Source organism: Chiloscyllium punctatum, chromosome 3, assembly GCF_047496795.1.
Source record: "Chiloscyllium punctatum isolate Juve2018m chromosome 3, sChiPun1.3, whole genome shotgun sequence".
Lineage (NCBI taxonomy): Eukaryota > Metazoa > Chordata > Chondrichthyes > Orectolobiformes > Hemiscylliidae > Chiloscyllium > Chiloscyllium punctatum.
This window is the reverse complement of record NC_092741.1, coordinates 105,577,623-105,595,579: the sequence shown is the minus strand read 5'-3', so window position 1 is coordinate 105,595,579 and position 17,957 is coordinate 105,577,623. Positions and strand designations below refer to the sequence as shown.

Below are 17,957 nucleotides of genomic sequence, written 5' to 3'. Positions count from 1 at the left end.
ATTGCCCAGCATTTATATGACGCAAATGTTAGTTGCTACTTGTCAGCCCAAGTCTAGATATTGTCCAGGTGTTGTTGCATTTGAGCATGGACTGCTTAAGCATCGGAGGAGTCACAAATGGTGCCGAACATTGTGCAATCATTGGCAAACATCCCCACTTCCAACATTTTGAAGGAGGGAAGGTCATTAATGAAGTAGTTGAAATAGTTGGGCCTAGAACACTACCCTGAGGATCTCCTGTAGAAATGTCCAGGAGCTTAGATGACTGACCTCCAGCAACTATAACTATTTTTCTCTGCACCAGGAATGACTCCATCCAGCAGCAATGATTCCATTGATTCCAGTTTTGCTAGGGCTCCTTGATGCAACATTTAGTTGAATGTAGCTTTGGTGCCAAGGGCTTTCACCCTCACATCAGTTCTGGAATTCGGCTCTTTTATTCATACTTGAACCAAGGCTGCAATGAGGTCAGGAGCTGAGTGGCCTTGGTGGAACCCAAACTGAGCATCAATGCTAAGCATGTGTACTTGATAGCCCTGTTGATGATCCCCTCTGTCACCATTTTACTGATGACGGGGCTGATGGGCCTTCAGTTGATTTGCCCTACTTGTTGTGAACAGAACATACCTGGGCAATTTTCCACATTGTTAGGTAAATACAATATTCTAACTCTACTGGAACAGCTTTGTGAGGGGTGCAGGGAAGTTCTGGAGTACAAGTCTTTGGTACTATTTAGGAATTTTGGCATTCATTATTTGTACTGATGAATTGGGCTCTCCCATCGTTATGGATGGGGACATTTGTGGAGTCTCACCCTCCCATAAGTTGTTGAATTGTCTGCCACCATTCATGACTGGATGTGGTAGGATTGCACAGCTTAGATATGATCTGCTGGTGGTGTGATCATTTAGTTCAGTCTATCACTTGCTGCTTATGCTGCTTGGCATGCTGGTCAGCCTGTTTGGTAGCTTCACCAGGCTAACACTTCTTTTTTGGGTATGTCTGGTCCTGCTCCTGAAATAAAAATATAAATTGCTGAAAAAGGTCTGGCACCACCTGTGGAGAGAAATCAGAGTTGCCTTTTGGGTTGAGTGACCCTTCCTTCGAACACTCTTTGAATGCCCGCCTGTACTTTCTATTAAACCAGAGTTGATTCCCTGGCTTGATGGTAAGGCTTGAGTTGGAGACCATGCCAGGCCATGAGATTGCAGATTTTATTGGAGTTGTTGCTGTTCATGGGTCACAGTGTCTTATGGATGCCCAGCCTTGAATTGTTTGAGTTTCTGTTTGAAATCACCATATAGCACTGTGAGAGTAGCATACAACATGATGGAGGGTATTCTCAATGTGGAGGTGGGACTTCATCTCCACAAGGAATGTGCAGTGGTCACTTTTCTTAAACTGTCATGGATAGATGCATTTCAGCCAGTGGATTGGTAAGGATGAAGTCTAATTTGTTTTTTCCTCTTGTTGATTTGCACAGCACCTGCCCTGGGCCCAATCTCACAGCTTTTAGGATCCAACTAGCTTGATCAGTAGTGCTGCTGCTATTCTTGGTGATTGACATTGATATCCCCATTTAGAGTATATTTTGTACCCTTGCTACCCTCAGTGCTTCCTCCAAGTATTGTTCAACATGAAGGAGTACTTTTTAATCAGCTGAGGGAGGATGGTACATGGGAACCAGCAGGAGGTTTCCTGATACCATGAGATTTCATGGGATCCGAAATCAATATTGAGGGCTCCCAGGGCTCCCTCAACTGCATAATTCTGAGCTGCGACCTCTGCTGGGTCTGGCCTGCTACAGGGACAGGAGATATCCTGGGATAGGGATGATTTTGTCTCGGACATTGTCCATAAGATGTAATTCTCTGAGTATGACTATGCTCGGATATTGCTTGACTACTCTATGAGGTGGCTGTCACAATTTTGGCACTAGTAACAGGATTTTGCACAGTCGACAATACTGTTTCTATTGTTGTGTTTCTGGTGCCCAGATTGATGCCAGGCGATCTGTCTGGTTTTCAATACTTTATTGAGACTTTGCAGCGATTGATACAACTGAATGGCTTGAGAGTCAACACATTGCTGTGTGTGTCTGGAGTGATGTGTATGCCAGACCAGCTGAGGGTGGCAGATTTCCAAACTTCTGGAGCATTGTTTGAGCTCACTCATCCAGGCAAGTGGGTTGTATTCCACCACAGTCCTGACTTCACAGAATTCAAGAATTCACAAACTCTGGTTAGATAATTCTGGATTGTCAGACTGAAAACCTTCATAGAATTTTCTTTCTTAATAAACTAAAATGTTCAAAGAAATTGAGAACACTTGTTTAAAACTGATTATGATTTTCTCCTGAGTTGGGTCTACTGTTGTGAGGGGAGAGAATGGGGTAATTGGTGGAGATTTCAGGCTTATCCTGGAAATGTGGGATTCCATTCAGCTTTAACACAGCCTAGGGTTCTATGGGCTGAACGAAACTTCCAAGATCAGGACCGAGACTGGTGGTCAGAGCGAGTGAACTACTGTGAGGTTAATTTTTGGTACTTCGTCTGAAATAGTATTTGGTTGCAATGTGAGCACTGTGCAGCAGATGCCGCCGGTTCCCTTTCCCAGATTTGTCTGCCTTCCCTGGTTACTCTGTCCCTTTCCCTCAGCCGGAAGTTTAACTGGAACAACCCAGAATTTGGTGCTAAAAGGCGGCCCGGGTAGTGGTCAGTCGAGATAGCATCGAGAGTCTTCCTATTATGTATAGATCGTCAGGATTACACTGAACAACAACTTACCTTGTTCTGTTTCACTGGGCGTGTATGTTCCTGCTTGGCTAGAAACTAAACGAATGTGTGTAGAATTTTTATTTATTAATTATAATTCCAAAGAGGCAGGTCGAAGCCGCTAAATAAGTGGCAGCCCAGGGTGGATGGGTGGTTTTGTATGGGTGTGCACGGCTGTCTCTTGGCATTGTCCTCTCGTTAATGGGAAACTCACAATTCTGGAGTGCTAGGGAGCCCGGCACGGTGGACGAGTGTGATTCGACGTGGCAATGCCATTCGGAACCGGAGCATTATCCAGCAGAGGAGAGAGAAAGACAGACAAGAGAGCAGAAGAGCTGCCTGAGACTGGCAGCCGGGACCAGGTAAAACGGCGAGAGGGCAAATGGGGGGGTTGAGAGGGTGGGGGCACTTGCAGGGCAAGGAAAGACAGGTGTAGAGCGATGGACACGGCTACCTGTCACACTGATGTTCTCCGTCCTGAAACCAGAGTTGTGCTTAGGAACAGGAAAACACGCAGACGGCCATTCGGCCTTTCCAGCCTATTCCAGTATGCTTCACACAAAATCTGACCACTTGAGATGTAAAATTATTTTGTAGAACTGGATGCCCAGGGCGAAAAATCTGTTGCTGTCATGCGGAGGTGTTTCTGAGTGAGAAGCCAAACCACTTTTTAGGCTCCAGTGAGTTTAAAATACTCTCGTTGAGGTAATCTGTTAGAATTTAACAATTTGGGGACAATATTCTGGTGCAACTGTACCAAATTCCTTTCAAAGCTTGTAAACCCATTCTAAAGTACAGCACTCAGAACTATATACCTGACATTATATATATAATTGTAAGAAAACAATTTATATGCCATAGGGTCATAAATACCAGCCCTGTAGTGAGCAAAAGAAATGATTCATTGGCATTTCTGATTGTCTTTCAAAGTGATGTCCACATTTTAATGGTCAATGGGCATAGACCAATCTCTTTTGTTCCTCTCTGAATTGAATTGAATTGAATTTATTGTCATGTGTACCGAGGCACAGTGGAAAGCTTTGTCTTGCGAGCAATACAGGCAGATCACTTAGTTAAGGAGAATAGATAGTAAATAATAGATAAACAGCAGCAAAAACAAAAACACAGGTACAGGCAAATATTAAGAGTTTGTGAGACCATTCAGTATTCTAACAACAGTGGGCGGCACAGTGGCACAGTGGTTAGCACTGCTGCCTCACAGTGCCAGAGACCCGGGTTCAATTCCCGCCTCAGGCGACTGAATGTGTGGAGTTTGCACGTTCTCCCCGTGTCTGCGTGGGTTTCCTCCGGGTGCTCCGGTTTCCTCCCACACTCCAAAGATGTGCAGGCCAGGTGAATTGGCCATGCTAATTGCCCGTAGTGTTAGGTAAGGGGTAGATATAGATGTAGGGGTATGTGGGTTATGCTTCAGTGGGGCGGTGTGGACTTGTTGGACACTGTAAGTAATCTAATCTAATTTAAACAGTACGGTAGAAGATATTACAAAACTGGCTGGTGCGTGTGTTCAGGCTTCTGTAACTTCTCCCCAATGGTAGAGGTTGTAGAAAAACGTTTCCAGGGGGGCATGGATCTTTAAGAATGCTGGTGGCTTCCCTTGACAGCGGGCTGGTAGATGGAGTATATAGATGGTTGGCCATTATGATTGTCTGGGCTGAGTTCACCACTCTCTGTAACCGTCTCTGATCTTGAATAGTACAGTTGCGAGGTAGTGATATATTCAGACAGAATGCCCTCGATAGCGCACCAATAAAAGTTAGCAAGGGTATTCACCATCATGCCAAATTTCCTCAGGAAAAAGAGGTGTTGTTGGGCCTTTGTAACCAGTGTAACAAGAAAGCTTGTTGTGGATGACCACTCCCAGAAGCTTGGTACTCTCCACTCGTCCCACCTCTGTGCTGTTAATGTGTAGGGGGGTATGAGTAACATCCTGCTGAAAGTCACTAATGAGTTCCTTGGTTTTGCTGGCATTGAGAGGTAGGTTGTTCTCAGTGCACCATTTTTTTCAGGTCTTCCACCTCCCGTCTGTAGTCTGTTTCATCGCCATCTGACATTCGACCGACTATGGTGGCGTCATCAGCGAACTTGTAAATGGCATTGGTCTGGTATTTGGCGACACAGTCATGGGTATACAGTGAGTACACTAGGGGCTGAGTATGCACCCTTGGGAGCCTCCAGTGTTGAGTGTTAGTGGCGATGAAATATTGTGGTCTGTGTGTCAGGAAACTGAGGATCCAGTTGCAGAGAGTGGGGCTTAGTCCGAGATCACTAAGTTTAGTAATCAGTCTCGAGGGGATAATAGTGTTGAAGGCTGAACTGTAGTCAGTCTTACATAGCTGTTCTTGGTGTCAAGATGTTCTAGGAAGGAGTGAAGTGCAAGTGGAATGGCATCTGACATGGATCTATTGGTCCGATAGGCAAATTGGAGTGGATTAAGAGTAGTGGGGAGGCTGGAGTTGATTAATGCTATGACCAGCCTTTCAAAGCACTTCATGACCACTGAAGTTAGGACCACTGGGCAGTACTCATTGAGACATGCTGCATGAGCCTTCTTAGGCACAGGGATGATGTTGGCCTTCTTGACAGTGGCCTACAGCAGAGAGAGGTTGAAAATGTCTGAGAAGACCTCTGCCAGTTGAGCTGTGCATGCTCTGAGTGCACGGCCTGATACTCCATCTGGTCCCATCACTTTCCTTGGATTCACACGAAGGAAAACTGATCTGACCTCTGATGCAGTGATAGGTTCATCAGAACTTGTCAGAGTACGTGTTACCTCTCCACCAAAATTCTGCTCAAAGCAAGCACAAAAGGCATTGAGACAATCTGGGAGAGATATGTCATTGTCTGCTATCTTGCACTATCTCTTTTTAGAACCTTATGTCATTCAATCCTTGCCATAGTTGCCGGGTATCTGTCTGGGTCCCTAGTTTGGATTGGTATTGGGTCCTTAGCTGTCTTAATGGCTCTGCAAAGGTCATACTTGGATTCCTTATATTTGAGTGGGTCTCCTGATCTGAAGGCCTCACGCCTGGTTTTTAGCAGATTCTGTATGTCCCGATTCATCCAGAGTGTCCTGTTGGGGAACACCTGGATTGACTTCCTCGGTATGCAGTTCTCCTCATACTTGCTGATAAAGTCTGTGATGGTGGTGGTGTACTCGTCCAAGATACCTGCAGACTGTTTGAACATGACCCAATCGGCCGATTCCAGACAGCACCGGAGTTGATCCACTGCCTCCTCTGCCTGGCACTTGACCTATATCCGCGAGGGGGTGTCGTACTTGACTTTTGCCTGTAAACCGGGAGAAGAAGTACAGCATTGTGGTTGGAGTTCCCAAAATGAGGACGGGGAATGCAGCGGTAGGCAGCTCTCACAGTGGTGTAGCAGTGGTCTAAAATGTTCAGGCCCTTGGTGGAGCAGGTAATGTTCTGGTGGTATTTGGGCAACACTTCCTTAGATTGGCTTGATTGAAGTCACCAGTCACATTTAGCAGGGCCTCAGAGCTCTGCCTAGAGCTTTTTACTGTTTGAAAAGAAAAGAAACATCGGACTTTTAAAAGTCCCGCTATATTTCTGTAATTTTACACTGCACTACATAGTATGCAATTAATCTTTGATCGGTCAAGTTGGATAGATCCAACTGCAGGTGGATCATGTGTTATCCAGCTTGAAGAAATGCTGTACGTTAGTTCAGTTGGCTGGATGGCTAGTTTGTGGAGTAGAGTGATGCCGGCAGCAAGTGTTCAATTCTTGCACTGGCTGAGGTACCATGAAAGGGGCATTGCCCCTTTGCGTGAGGTGTGGTGACCCTCAGATAAACCTCCACCAGTTTTGTGTTTCTCTGTGGGAGCAGCCAAATGGTCGTCTTGACTGTGGCAACTTTACCCTTATTTTAGTTATTCCCAAAATATTCAATTATGTTGATTTTCAGGACTGGCACTTCCACCAAATGTTCAGTCTTTGCTGTGTTTTCACTTTCAAAAAGGTTTTTACACAGATGTTCACAAATGTATGACAGACGATAAATATGACATAGAATACTGGCATTACATTGTTGGTGCCTAAGAAGATGATTATTTATACTCCCTGCCAATGTCCATTTTCTATTCTGAGGTTCTGGGAGTTGTTTATGCTTCAGTGTCAGTACTTTTTCCCTAAGCCTGTGTGCTATCATATTTGTTTGATGTGAAGACAGATCGAAAGTTGTTCATTGTCCAATCGTGGTTTGACTGCTTCCAGTGATGGCAGCCATGGTCTCATGCTGTGGAATATCCTCCTCCTGGTCCCCAAGCCTCTCAACCATTCTTGCTCTCTTTCACTTTACAGATTCTCCTTAAAATTGTAAAGGCTTTGTGTTAATATCAATATACCTTTCAAGCTTCTTTTCACATCCCTTTTTGATACTCTTGCCATCTATTTTGTATTTTGCTGTTGTTTAGATTTGGGGACTGGGAGAGATATACATAATTTTCCAAAGTTAATTTTTAACGTTTCCTTTAACTATATGTTAAGACTTCTTATTGACTATTTTGAGTTAATGTCTTATCACTGACAGATGCCTGTTTGTTCTATTGGGCAAAATGCCACATGTTGACAGCATTAGTGACTTGGGAGGAAAAATGGTAGCTGATGATGCATTTCTGCTCAGAAACTTGCTGTAGCTATACAGTAAATGGCAGAATCCTAAGAAACGTTAATACACAGAAGGATTTAAGCGTACAAGTCCACAGTTCACTGAAAGTGGCATCATAGGTGGATGAGGTGGTTAAGAATACAGATGGTACACTTACCTTCATCAGTTGAGTCACTGCAGGTGTTCAGAATTTTAGTTAGGCCACATTTGAAATATTGTCATCCCACGAGAAGGATGTGGAGAGGGTACAGAAAAGGATCATCAGGATGTTGCCTAGTTTGGAGGGTATTAGCTATGAGGAGAGATTGTGTAAACTTGGTTTGTTTTCACTTGATCATGAGAGGCGAAGGGACGATTTGATAGAAGTTGTCTTTCTCGCAGAGTAGAAATGTCAATTACTTGGGGAAGTAGCTTTGAGGTAAAAGTGGGAATGTTTAAAGAACATGTGAGAGGCAGGTTTTCTACACAGAGAATGCTAAGTGTTTGGAATCTGTGCCAAAGGAGGTACTAAAGGCAGATACAATATCAATACCTAAGAGGCATCTTGACAGATACATGAATGGCAGGGAATAGAGGGATGCAGACCTCATAGATGTAAAGATGTTTTAGTTTAGAAAGGTGTCCTACATTGGAGCAGGTTTGATCGGCTGAAGGGCCTGTTCCTGTACTGTACTGTTCTTTATTCTAATTTGCAAACAACACCAATTAATAAGGAATTAACCAGCAATTTTAATTCAGTCAAAACTATAGATTACACTTTAAATAGCTGATATAATATTGATCTCACAGTTTTGAAGACCATCCACTCTGCACCTATGTGTAGCCTCCAATTTGGCTTCATCAACTCCTTCACGTCTTTGGATTTGATCATCCAGTCAACTCTGACATCACCTTTATTACATGCAAGTTCCACCAATTTAGTTTGTTGAGGTTACTTTTCTTGACCGTGAAATGGAGTAAGAGACAGAGACAGTAAAATGGCCTTCAGTAGTCTTTATTCAGAAAACTTGCTGTTACAGTTTCTGAGTTGAAGCTACAGCATTGAGTGGAAGTGGGTTTAGAACATAGAACATAGAACAATACAGCACAGAACAGGCCCTTCAGCCCACGATGTTGTGCCGAACATTTGTCGTAGCTTAAGCACCTATCCATGTACCTATCCAATTGCCGCTTAAAGGTCATCAATGATTCTGACTCTGCCACTCCCACAGGCAGCGCATTCCATGCCCCCACCACTCTCTGGGTAAAGAACCTACCCCGACATCCCCCCATACCTTCCACCCTTCACCTTAAATTTATGTCCCCTTGTAACACTCTGTACCCGGGGAAAAAGTCTCTGACTGTCTCCTCTATTTATTCCCCTGATCAGCTTATAAGCCTCTATCAAGTCACCCCTCATCCTTCGCCGTTCCAATGAGAAAAGGCCTAGCACTCTCAGCCTATCCTCGTACGACCTATTCTCCATTCCAGGCAACATCCTGGTAAATTTCCTCTGCACCCTCTCAAAAGCTTCCACATCTTTCCTAAAGTGAGGCGACCAGAACTGCACACAGTACTCCAAATGTGGCCTTACCAAGGTCCTGTACAGCTGCAACATCACCTCACGACTCTTGAATTCAATCCATCTGCTAATGAACACTAATACACCATAGGCCTTCTTACAAGCTCTATCCACCTGAGTGGCAACTTTCAATAAGCTATGAACATAGACCCCAAGACCTTATTAAGAACCCTACCGTTAACCCTGTATTCCGCATTCTTATTTGTCCTTCCAAAATGGACAACCTCACACTTGACAGGGTTGAACTCCTCAGCCCAGCTCTGCATCATATCTAAGTCCCTTTGCAGCCGACAACAGCCCTCCTCACTATCCACAACTCCACCAATCTTCGTATCGTCTGCAAATTTACTGACCCACCCTTCGACTCCCTCTTCCAAGTCATTAATAAAAATTACAAACAGCAGAGGACCCAGAACTGATCCCTGCGGAACTCCACTTGTAACTGGGCTCCAGCCTGAATATTTACCATCTACCACCACTCTCTGACTTCGACCAGTTAGCCAGTTCTCTATCCAACTGGCAGATTAGGTGATATCCTAACATACTGGTTAGGTGATATCCTAACATACTGGTTAGGTGATATCCTAACATACTGGTTAGGTGATATTCTAACATACAACTCATTAATATAATCAACATTTGCAGGATACAGGCATCAATACATTAATAGTTTTGACATTTAAAGGATATAGTTATCAGCTCGCTAATGTGTCTAACATTTACAGGGTGCAGCTATCAATTTATTGAAATGAAAGTTCTTGAAACTGACCCATTTAGACAGGTACTTGAGAATTGTCTAGGTAAAAACAATGACTGCAGATGCTGAAAACCAAATACTGGATTAGTGGTGCTGGAAGAGCACAGCAGTTCAGGCAGCATCCAAGGAGCAGCGAACCTTGAGAACTGTCTGTTCAGTTAAGTAGTTTAGACCAAATGTAAACATTCTGTGGTTGCCTCCTGCTGTGCACACAAGGGCTTTTACTATGTTAGACGGTTACATTTACCAGCTCTCTTTATTTCCCTTTTTATCACTATTATTGCCACTGGTAACCTTGAGTCTGATATAATGAAGTTTGCCTGATTGAATTAATTGTCCCCTTTTATTCTTTGCTCCCCTATGGGTTTCTGCTAAACCCCACAAGTTTCATAGAATCATAACAGTGTAGAAGTAGGCCACAAGTCCACACCGATCCCCTGAAGAGTTGCCCACCCAGATCCATTCCTCTACCCTATTAGTCTACATTACCATAGAACCTTTTTAGTTCAGTTCACAGCAATCCTAATGGTGTAGATTTCCAAAGTCACCTTTGTCCGAAGACTCAGTAAGATCCCAGTACTGTATACAGAAGTGGATGTGGGTCATTGTTTAGATTAGCAGTTATTGTCCATCCTAATTGCCCTTGAGAAGTTGGTGGTGAACTGCCTTCTTGAACCATTGCAATCTATATGCTGTAGGTAGACCCATAATGCCTTAGGGAGAGAATTTTGGGAGTTTGACCGAGCGACGTTGAAGCATAGAAACGTAGAAAATAGGTGTAGGAGTAGGCCATTCAGGCCTTTGAGTCTTCTCCACTACTGAGCATTCAACTTGGTGGGAGTTGGAGAGGTGACAGTCTAGTGATATTATCGTTAGACTGTTCATCTTGAGACCAGGTAATGTTTTAGGGACCTAAGTTTGAATTCTGCCACGGTAGATAGTGGAATTGGAATTCAAGAAAAAGAAATCCTGGAATTAAGAGTCTATGATGACCATGAAACCATTGCCAATTGTTGGAAAAACCCATTTGGTACACTAATGTCCTTCACGGAAGGAAATCTCGGTCTGGTCATGTTACTCCAGAACCACAGACTCTTAACTGCCCTCTTGACAATTTGGGATGGGAAGAAATGCTGGACTAGCCAGCAATCTCTTAACCCTTAACATTTGCCTGTACATGTGTTTTTGTTTTTGCCACTGTTTACCTATTATTTACTCATCTATGCTACTTAACTATGTGATCTGCCTATATTGCTCGCAAGGCAAAGCTTTTCACTGTGTCTCAGTACACGTGACAATAAATTCAGTTCAATTTAATTCAATGCCCACATGCTGTGAATGGATTTTTAAAAAGAGTACCTTGCTTCTGCTTCCTCCCTGTACCCTTTGACTTGTTTAACCCTGAGAACAATAGCTCTTTATTGAAACAAGTGTTTTGGCTTCAACTGCTTTTTGAGCCAGAGAATTCCACATGCTCACCAACCTCTGGGTGTATTTTTTTCTCTCTCTAAACCGTGACCCTGGTTCTAGATTTCCTGGTAATCTGGAATTTCCTTTCTGCATTTACCTTGTCTAGTTCTGTTAGGAACTTTATAGGTTTCTATGAGATCGCACCTCTCATTTTTCAAAGCTTCAGTGGATGTAGTCCTAATCAATCCAGTCTCTCTTCATACGTCAGTCCTGCCATCCCAGGAAGCAATCTGGTAAACTTTTGTAAAACAGCAATATAATTCCAAGTCAGGATGTTCAGTACCTTGGAGGGGAACTCGCAGGTGATGATGGTCCCATGTATCTGCTGCCCTTTTCTTTCTCGGATTTGAATCATCCAGTTTGAATCCCTTCATCATGAAGTGTGATTCAATGAGAATGATACAGTAATATGCAAAATTATTGATTGGAAACACAAAACCTTCATTAATGCCAAAATCACACGACATCACAGTACTTGTCAAAAATTGATTTTAATGAAGTTTTATGAAGTAACACATACAAAAGTCTGGTTAACTTTTCATTGATGTTCATGAAATTAAGGGACAGGAACAACAAGTGGTGATAAATGGTTGTTTTTTAGACTGGAGGATTGTGGACAGTGGTGCATCGTGATGGTCAGTGCATTTTTATGTGTAAAATATAAATGACTATAATATTGAAATATAGAGAAATGTTAGCATTGTCAGTCATCCCAAACTTGGAAGTTTGTCTGATGGTGAGAATGGTACCAATGGACTGTAGAAGAACAACAATAGGTTAGAAGTTTAGACAGACAAGTGACATATTATTTAGAACAGAGAACTGTGGGGTAATGTGTTTTGACAGAAAGGATTGAGAGGCAATATAACCTCAAGGGCACCATTTAAAGAGTGTGCAGGGACAGAGAGCCATTCGTATTTGAAAGTAGTAGGGCGTATTGGGAGAGCAGTTAGCAAAACATATAGGAGATTAGGTTTCATAAATATGATAGAGTACAGAATCAGAAAAGTTCTGCTGAATCTTTGTAAGGTTCTGATAATGCCACAAAGGGAGAATTGAGTTCTGGTTTCCTTGTTTTAGGTAGAATGTGAGAATCTGTGAGAGTGTGTGGAGGAAATTTACCAGAATAGCTCCAGGGATAATGGATTTTAACTACCAGGTTAGGTTGGAGATTCCGATGTGGTTCTACTTGGAGCAAACAAAATGGGGGAAGATTTGATGGAGGTGTACAAGGCTTTTACAGTTTTGTACAAAATAAACAAGGGAATGCTGTTTCTGTTCTCTGATGCTACGTGGACTAGGAGAGACAGACTAGAAAGTTAGAGCATGAGATTCAGGGAAGTACTTTATGCAGCGAGTAGTAATAATATTGATTCTCACTGTCTATGAAGCTGGTTGAAATGGAAACAATAAATGATTTCAGAAGAAAGTTGGATGGACATTTGAGTGAGCGAAATTTTCAGGACGACAGAAACCGTACAGGTATGGACATTGTTTGGATTGCTCAACAGGGAGCTTGTACACAGTAAATGGACTAAATCTAATATTTGAATTTGACCATATCATGAATGTAGTTAGTAAATAACTCCTGATATTCGATTATTAGCTAAGTCTGGCTCAGGACTAAATCTACTGTAACCTTCCCTCTTGTTGGTCTAAAACAGATTGCTCCAGAAAACTACCTGGAAACTCTGTTTAGAAATTCACTGCCTTTCAGACTGGAGCTACTCTGCTCTTCCTAGTTTATGAAATTTAAAATCTCCCATTAAAATAACTCTCTGATTCAAGCCTGTCCAATTTCAGAATGAATACAGTGTAGTTTTGACACCAGGTAATGTGTTTGGCAGCTTTGTATTATAATTTTTAGTCTTTCATTCTGACTTTGGGGTTTACACTGCTTATTTTTCCCCTCAGCTATACTTTTTCTTGTTAAAATAATAGTGGTGTTCTTAAACGCACCAGGGTCCTCGCCTCCATTTCCCACTTCTCTATGCTTAGAATCATAGAGATGTACAGCACAGAAACAGACCCTTCAGTCCAACTTGTCCATGCTGACCAGATATTCCAATCTAATCTAGTCCCACCTGCCTCCAAACTCTTCAAATTCATATACCCATCCAGATGTCTTTTAAATGTTGCAATTGTACTAGCCTCCACCGCTTCTTCTGGCAGCCCATTCCATACACGCACCACCCTCTGTATGAAAAAGTTGCCCCTTTTATATCTTTTGTCTCTTTTATATCTTTCTTCTCTCACCCTAAACCTATGCCCTCTAGTTCTGGACTCCCCGACCCCAGGCCAAAGACCTTGTCTATTTACCCTATCCATGCCCCTCATGATTTTATAAACCTCTATAAGGTCACCCCTCAGCCTCCGACATTCCAGGGAAAACAGCCCTAGCCTGTTCGACCTCTCCCTATAGCTCAAATCCTCCAACCCTGGCAACATCCTTGTTTTTTTTCTGAACCCTTTTCAAGTTTCACAACATCCTTCTGATAGGATTTTATAACAAGGAATATTTCAGTCTTAGTAATGACCAATCAGGGGTCATATCCCTACAGTAGTCACCATATGATTTCCTCTTAGCTATATTTGGATCCTGAAGTCACTTGATGTGTTTCTTGCCCACCAACTAAGTACACAGAACCCTTACATGGGTAACAAAATCCTGAAGCAGTCTCTCTGTTGTGATGTTCTTTCTCATACTGTATTAAAAACAGAATTGTCTTTGTCATTTCTGCTGAAATTATTTTAGTTATTTAATATTTCAATCTTTTGGATACATCATCTGACCTGATTACTTATCCAGTTTAATTTCTATTTAAATTATCAATTTTGCTGTTGTTCCTGATTGATCCCATCCCTCACATATCCATTTAAGATCTGCAACCTTGTTTACTCTATTCGTTCAGAGCTTTACTCCTCTGTTGAGGTGCAGTTCTATCTAATCCATCTGCCAAGATCTCATGAAATTTCTTTTTCACAATATATCTGTCATCATGTGCCTACCTTTCTGATCTATTTACCAAATAGCTAGTTGAGTAATATTTAGAGGGGATCTTAGGATCCACTTTGTTTCACTTGAACTCCTAGCCCCCAGTGTGCTTTTAACACCTCATCTCCTTTCATCGAGTTACTCTCCAAGCTCCACAATCCATCCTAACTTGGAACTATATCAATATTCCGTCACTGTCTCCCTAATGTACCCAAGAAGTGCAGCAGTTCAAGAAAGCAGATCATCACTGCTTTCTCCGGAGCAGCTGGGGACTGGTGTCCACATCCCTAGAACAAATGGGTGAAAAGTATTTAGAAATACTCTATCATTGTCCAGGATCAATGTGTGTGGGACTCAGTTCATCTCTCCATTGCTGATTGACAGTCATCCTCTTCCCTTGCTGAACTTCCATTTTACAATCAAGTGCCAGTACTCTTGGCAAAAATTTCTCCAGAAATCCTTCATGCCTTATTACATGTTAGAGTTTCTCGAACTTGCACTCCAGCTCAAGAGTTCTGAGCAGCATAATCTGGAAACACACCGACACTTCAAACCTTTAGTTCTCATCTTACGCCTTTCCTCCAAGGAGCATAGCTGTGGGTTTGAGCATGATTCAAATGAAGTGCCATTTTTTTTTAACAATTGTCTATACAGAATGAATTTAATTATTCCTGCTGCCATTCTATTCAATGCTTTTCTATAATCATGTTATTAGATTCCCCACAAGTCCTTGTATTCTAAACCTTGCATTGCCATTGGAGCCACGTGCAGACGACTTTATGCCTTAAAGTTATTAGACCCATCTCTGTTCCAGTGAGGAAGAGGGAGGGGAGGAAGAGGGGTGGGGAGGGGAGGAGGAGGAGGAGGGGGGAGGTGGGCAATGGGCAGTGTCGCACTGACACAGAAACTGGCATTTAATCCAATCATTGAGTGAGATAACTCACCCACTTTCACTCATGGGCAGATTCACAACCATTGTATTTCTCCCTTTCAGCATCACTCAACTGCCACGTTGAAGTCTAGTACTTCACTGGTGTACTTGAATCCTGGGTATGCCAATAGTCTCATTGGAACAGGTGACAAAATGCCTCAGAGTGGGTATCTCCTGGTATTGCTTATAGGATAACGCTGAACCTCTGCTGGGTCAGGGATATCTTCTGCTGACAGTCATTTTGGGGAAGAGAAGTGCATCAAAGAGTCTAAGTAGCAAGAATGAAATACAATACGAAGGTACGGTTTGTGGTCAGCAAAATGTAGCATTTGTATCTCAGACTAGAATGTTGAAGGAGATGGATTTAGAATTAAATCTCCATTATCATTGAGGCCATCAATTTGCTCAGAATGTAAACTTTATCAAATTATGGCAATAATGTAGTGCAAACTTCATTTATTACCAGAAAGAATGAATGTCAATAACTGCATGTGAGCTGTGAAAGATGTGTGAAAGTTTTTGGGATACATGACAAAATCGAGCCTTCAGTTAGCATGGTGGAACCAACTGAGATGCCTTTTGCAGATTCCCTGTCCCCAATTTCTCCAACATCAAGTGGGGTAGGATGAAGTCTTTGGCAGAAGCAAGGCTTAATCTTGACAAACAGGATATCTTTATTACATAATACTTAATATCTCATTAGACTGTCATGTGATTCAGAGCTATTGTTAGACAACAAACTCAATTGAAAGTATACATTTCTGTCCGCTGCATTTATCTTTGCACAAGCAACCACTCCTACAAAATAGGTTAGCAACTGGTCCACACTCTGGTTAGCTCATCTAGTGATCAGTCCTTTCTATTCAGATGTGTACAGCCTATCTTGCAATGTACAGATTTCAATGTTTCAGGTACGAAATGCCTTGCATATCAAATTTTGTTTGCAAAAGAAAGGTTTGACAAACCTTCTGTACCATTTTATCCATCTCATGATGCATCAAGGCATTTTGCAGCTGAAGAAGCTCTTTTAAAATGTAACTACTGTTGTAAAGTAGGAAACATGCTGTGAATTTGCACACTGCAAACTCCCATAAACAGCGATATGATAAATGCCTGGATGAATTGCTTTAATATTGATTATCTGATAGAAATTAGTCAGGTCATGGGGATATGACTCCCTTCTTCCAAATCGTGGAGTGGAATCTTTCATGGTTGCTTGAGAGGGCCCTTGGATTAACAGCTCTACTGCACTATTGGATTGACTTTTGTCACAATCTTTTTATTCAACGATCAGTTTGTTGAACCATGGCTAACCCACAACTGTGTTCCCATTTGGATTCATCCTGTTACTGTAAAACGTGCCAGTTTTCAGAGTGTTCACAGACAGCAGCCAACTGTACCTCACCATCAGCTCCTCGCCTCATATCTCCACTACCTCTAGCTGTTGTCCAGCCTTCAATCTAAACATGAGAAAGGTTGAAGATTTGCCTACAGTTCCCTCACTATAAACCGTGTTCCCCAGCCATTGATTCCAACCCTCTCCCTGACAACTCTCCGAGTGGGGGCTAAGAACAGGCAGCTCATAATCAAGGTCCTATTTGACTCCAAGCTGAGCTCCACATGCATGTTCCCTGTGACCAATATCAAATATCTTTATGTCTTTAACACTGCTTTTTCCAGTATTTCTTCAGCTTGCTTGCTGCTGACACATTTGTTAATTGTGCAGCTGAATATTCTCATGCAACCTCAAATTGTAAAAATGAGTTCATTCCAGAGCCTGATTGTCTATGTGTGAATTCACATGAGTCCTATTAAGACCGTAAGACCATAAGTAACAAGAACGGAAGTCGGCTGTTTGGGCCCTTGATCCTGCTTCATCATTCAATAGAATTATGACTGATCTGAGGTCCACTGTCCTGTCTTTTCCCTGTGAATTTTGATTCCCATACTGATCAAGAAACCGTGTCAACCTCAAATATACACACAATCTCTTTATTCACAGCTCTCTTTGGCAAGGAGTTCCAGACCCTTAATGCTCAGAGAGAAGAAATTCCTCCCTATCTGAGTTCAGTCTTAAATTGCCACCCCTTTATTTGGAGATAATGCCTATGATCCTAGACTTTCCCATGAGAGGGAACATTTATCCTCTCAACATTTATCCCTTAAGAATCCTACACGTTTTAATTAGATCACCTCGTCTAAACTCCAGTGAATGGAGTCTTAACCTGTTTAGCCTTTGCTGAGAAGACATATTCACCCTCGGTCTGCTACTGTACTCTGGGTGGTTCTGGAAGAGAGGTTAATAACAATTGCAGGAGTCTGATGTAAGTGAACATTACCCTGTATTTGAACATCATAAAGCAATAGAGAGGACTGTAGGGAAATTGATGGTGTCATCTTGCAAAATGTCCATATTACAGCGTAGGAAGTGCTGGATGTCTTGAAATGGGTAAAGGTGGATAAATCCCCAGGACCTGATCAGGTGTACCTGAGAACTCTGTGGGAAGCTAGAGAAGTGATTGCTGGGCCTCTTGCTGAGATATTTGTATCATCGATAGTTACAGGTGAGGTGCCGGAAGACTGGAGGTTGGCGAACGTGTTGCCACTGTTTAAGAAGGGTGGTGGGCAAGTTGTTGGAGGGAATCCTGAGGGACAGGATGTACATCTATTTGGAAAGGCAAGGACTGATTAGGGATAGTCAACATGGCTTTGTGTGTGGGAAATCATGTCTCTCAAACTTGATTGAGTTTTTTTGAGGAAGTAACAAAGAGGATTGATGAGGGCAGAGCGGTAGATGTGATCTATATGGACTTCAGTAA

General features: G+C 42.4%; 1 pseudogene; it reads left to right on the top strand.

The window, feature by feature from the left end:
• Window positions 1–2,709: 2,709 nt before the first annotated feature.
• Window positions 2,710–17,957, top strand: part of LOC140454326 (uncharacterized) — a 75,964-nt pseudogene continuing 60,716 nt past the window's right edge.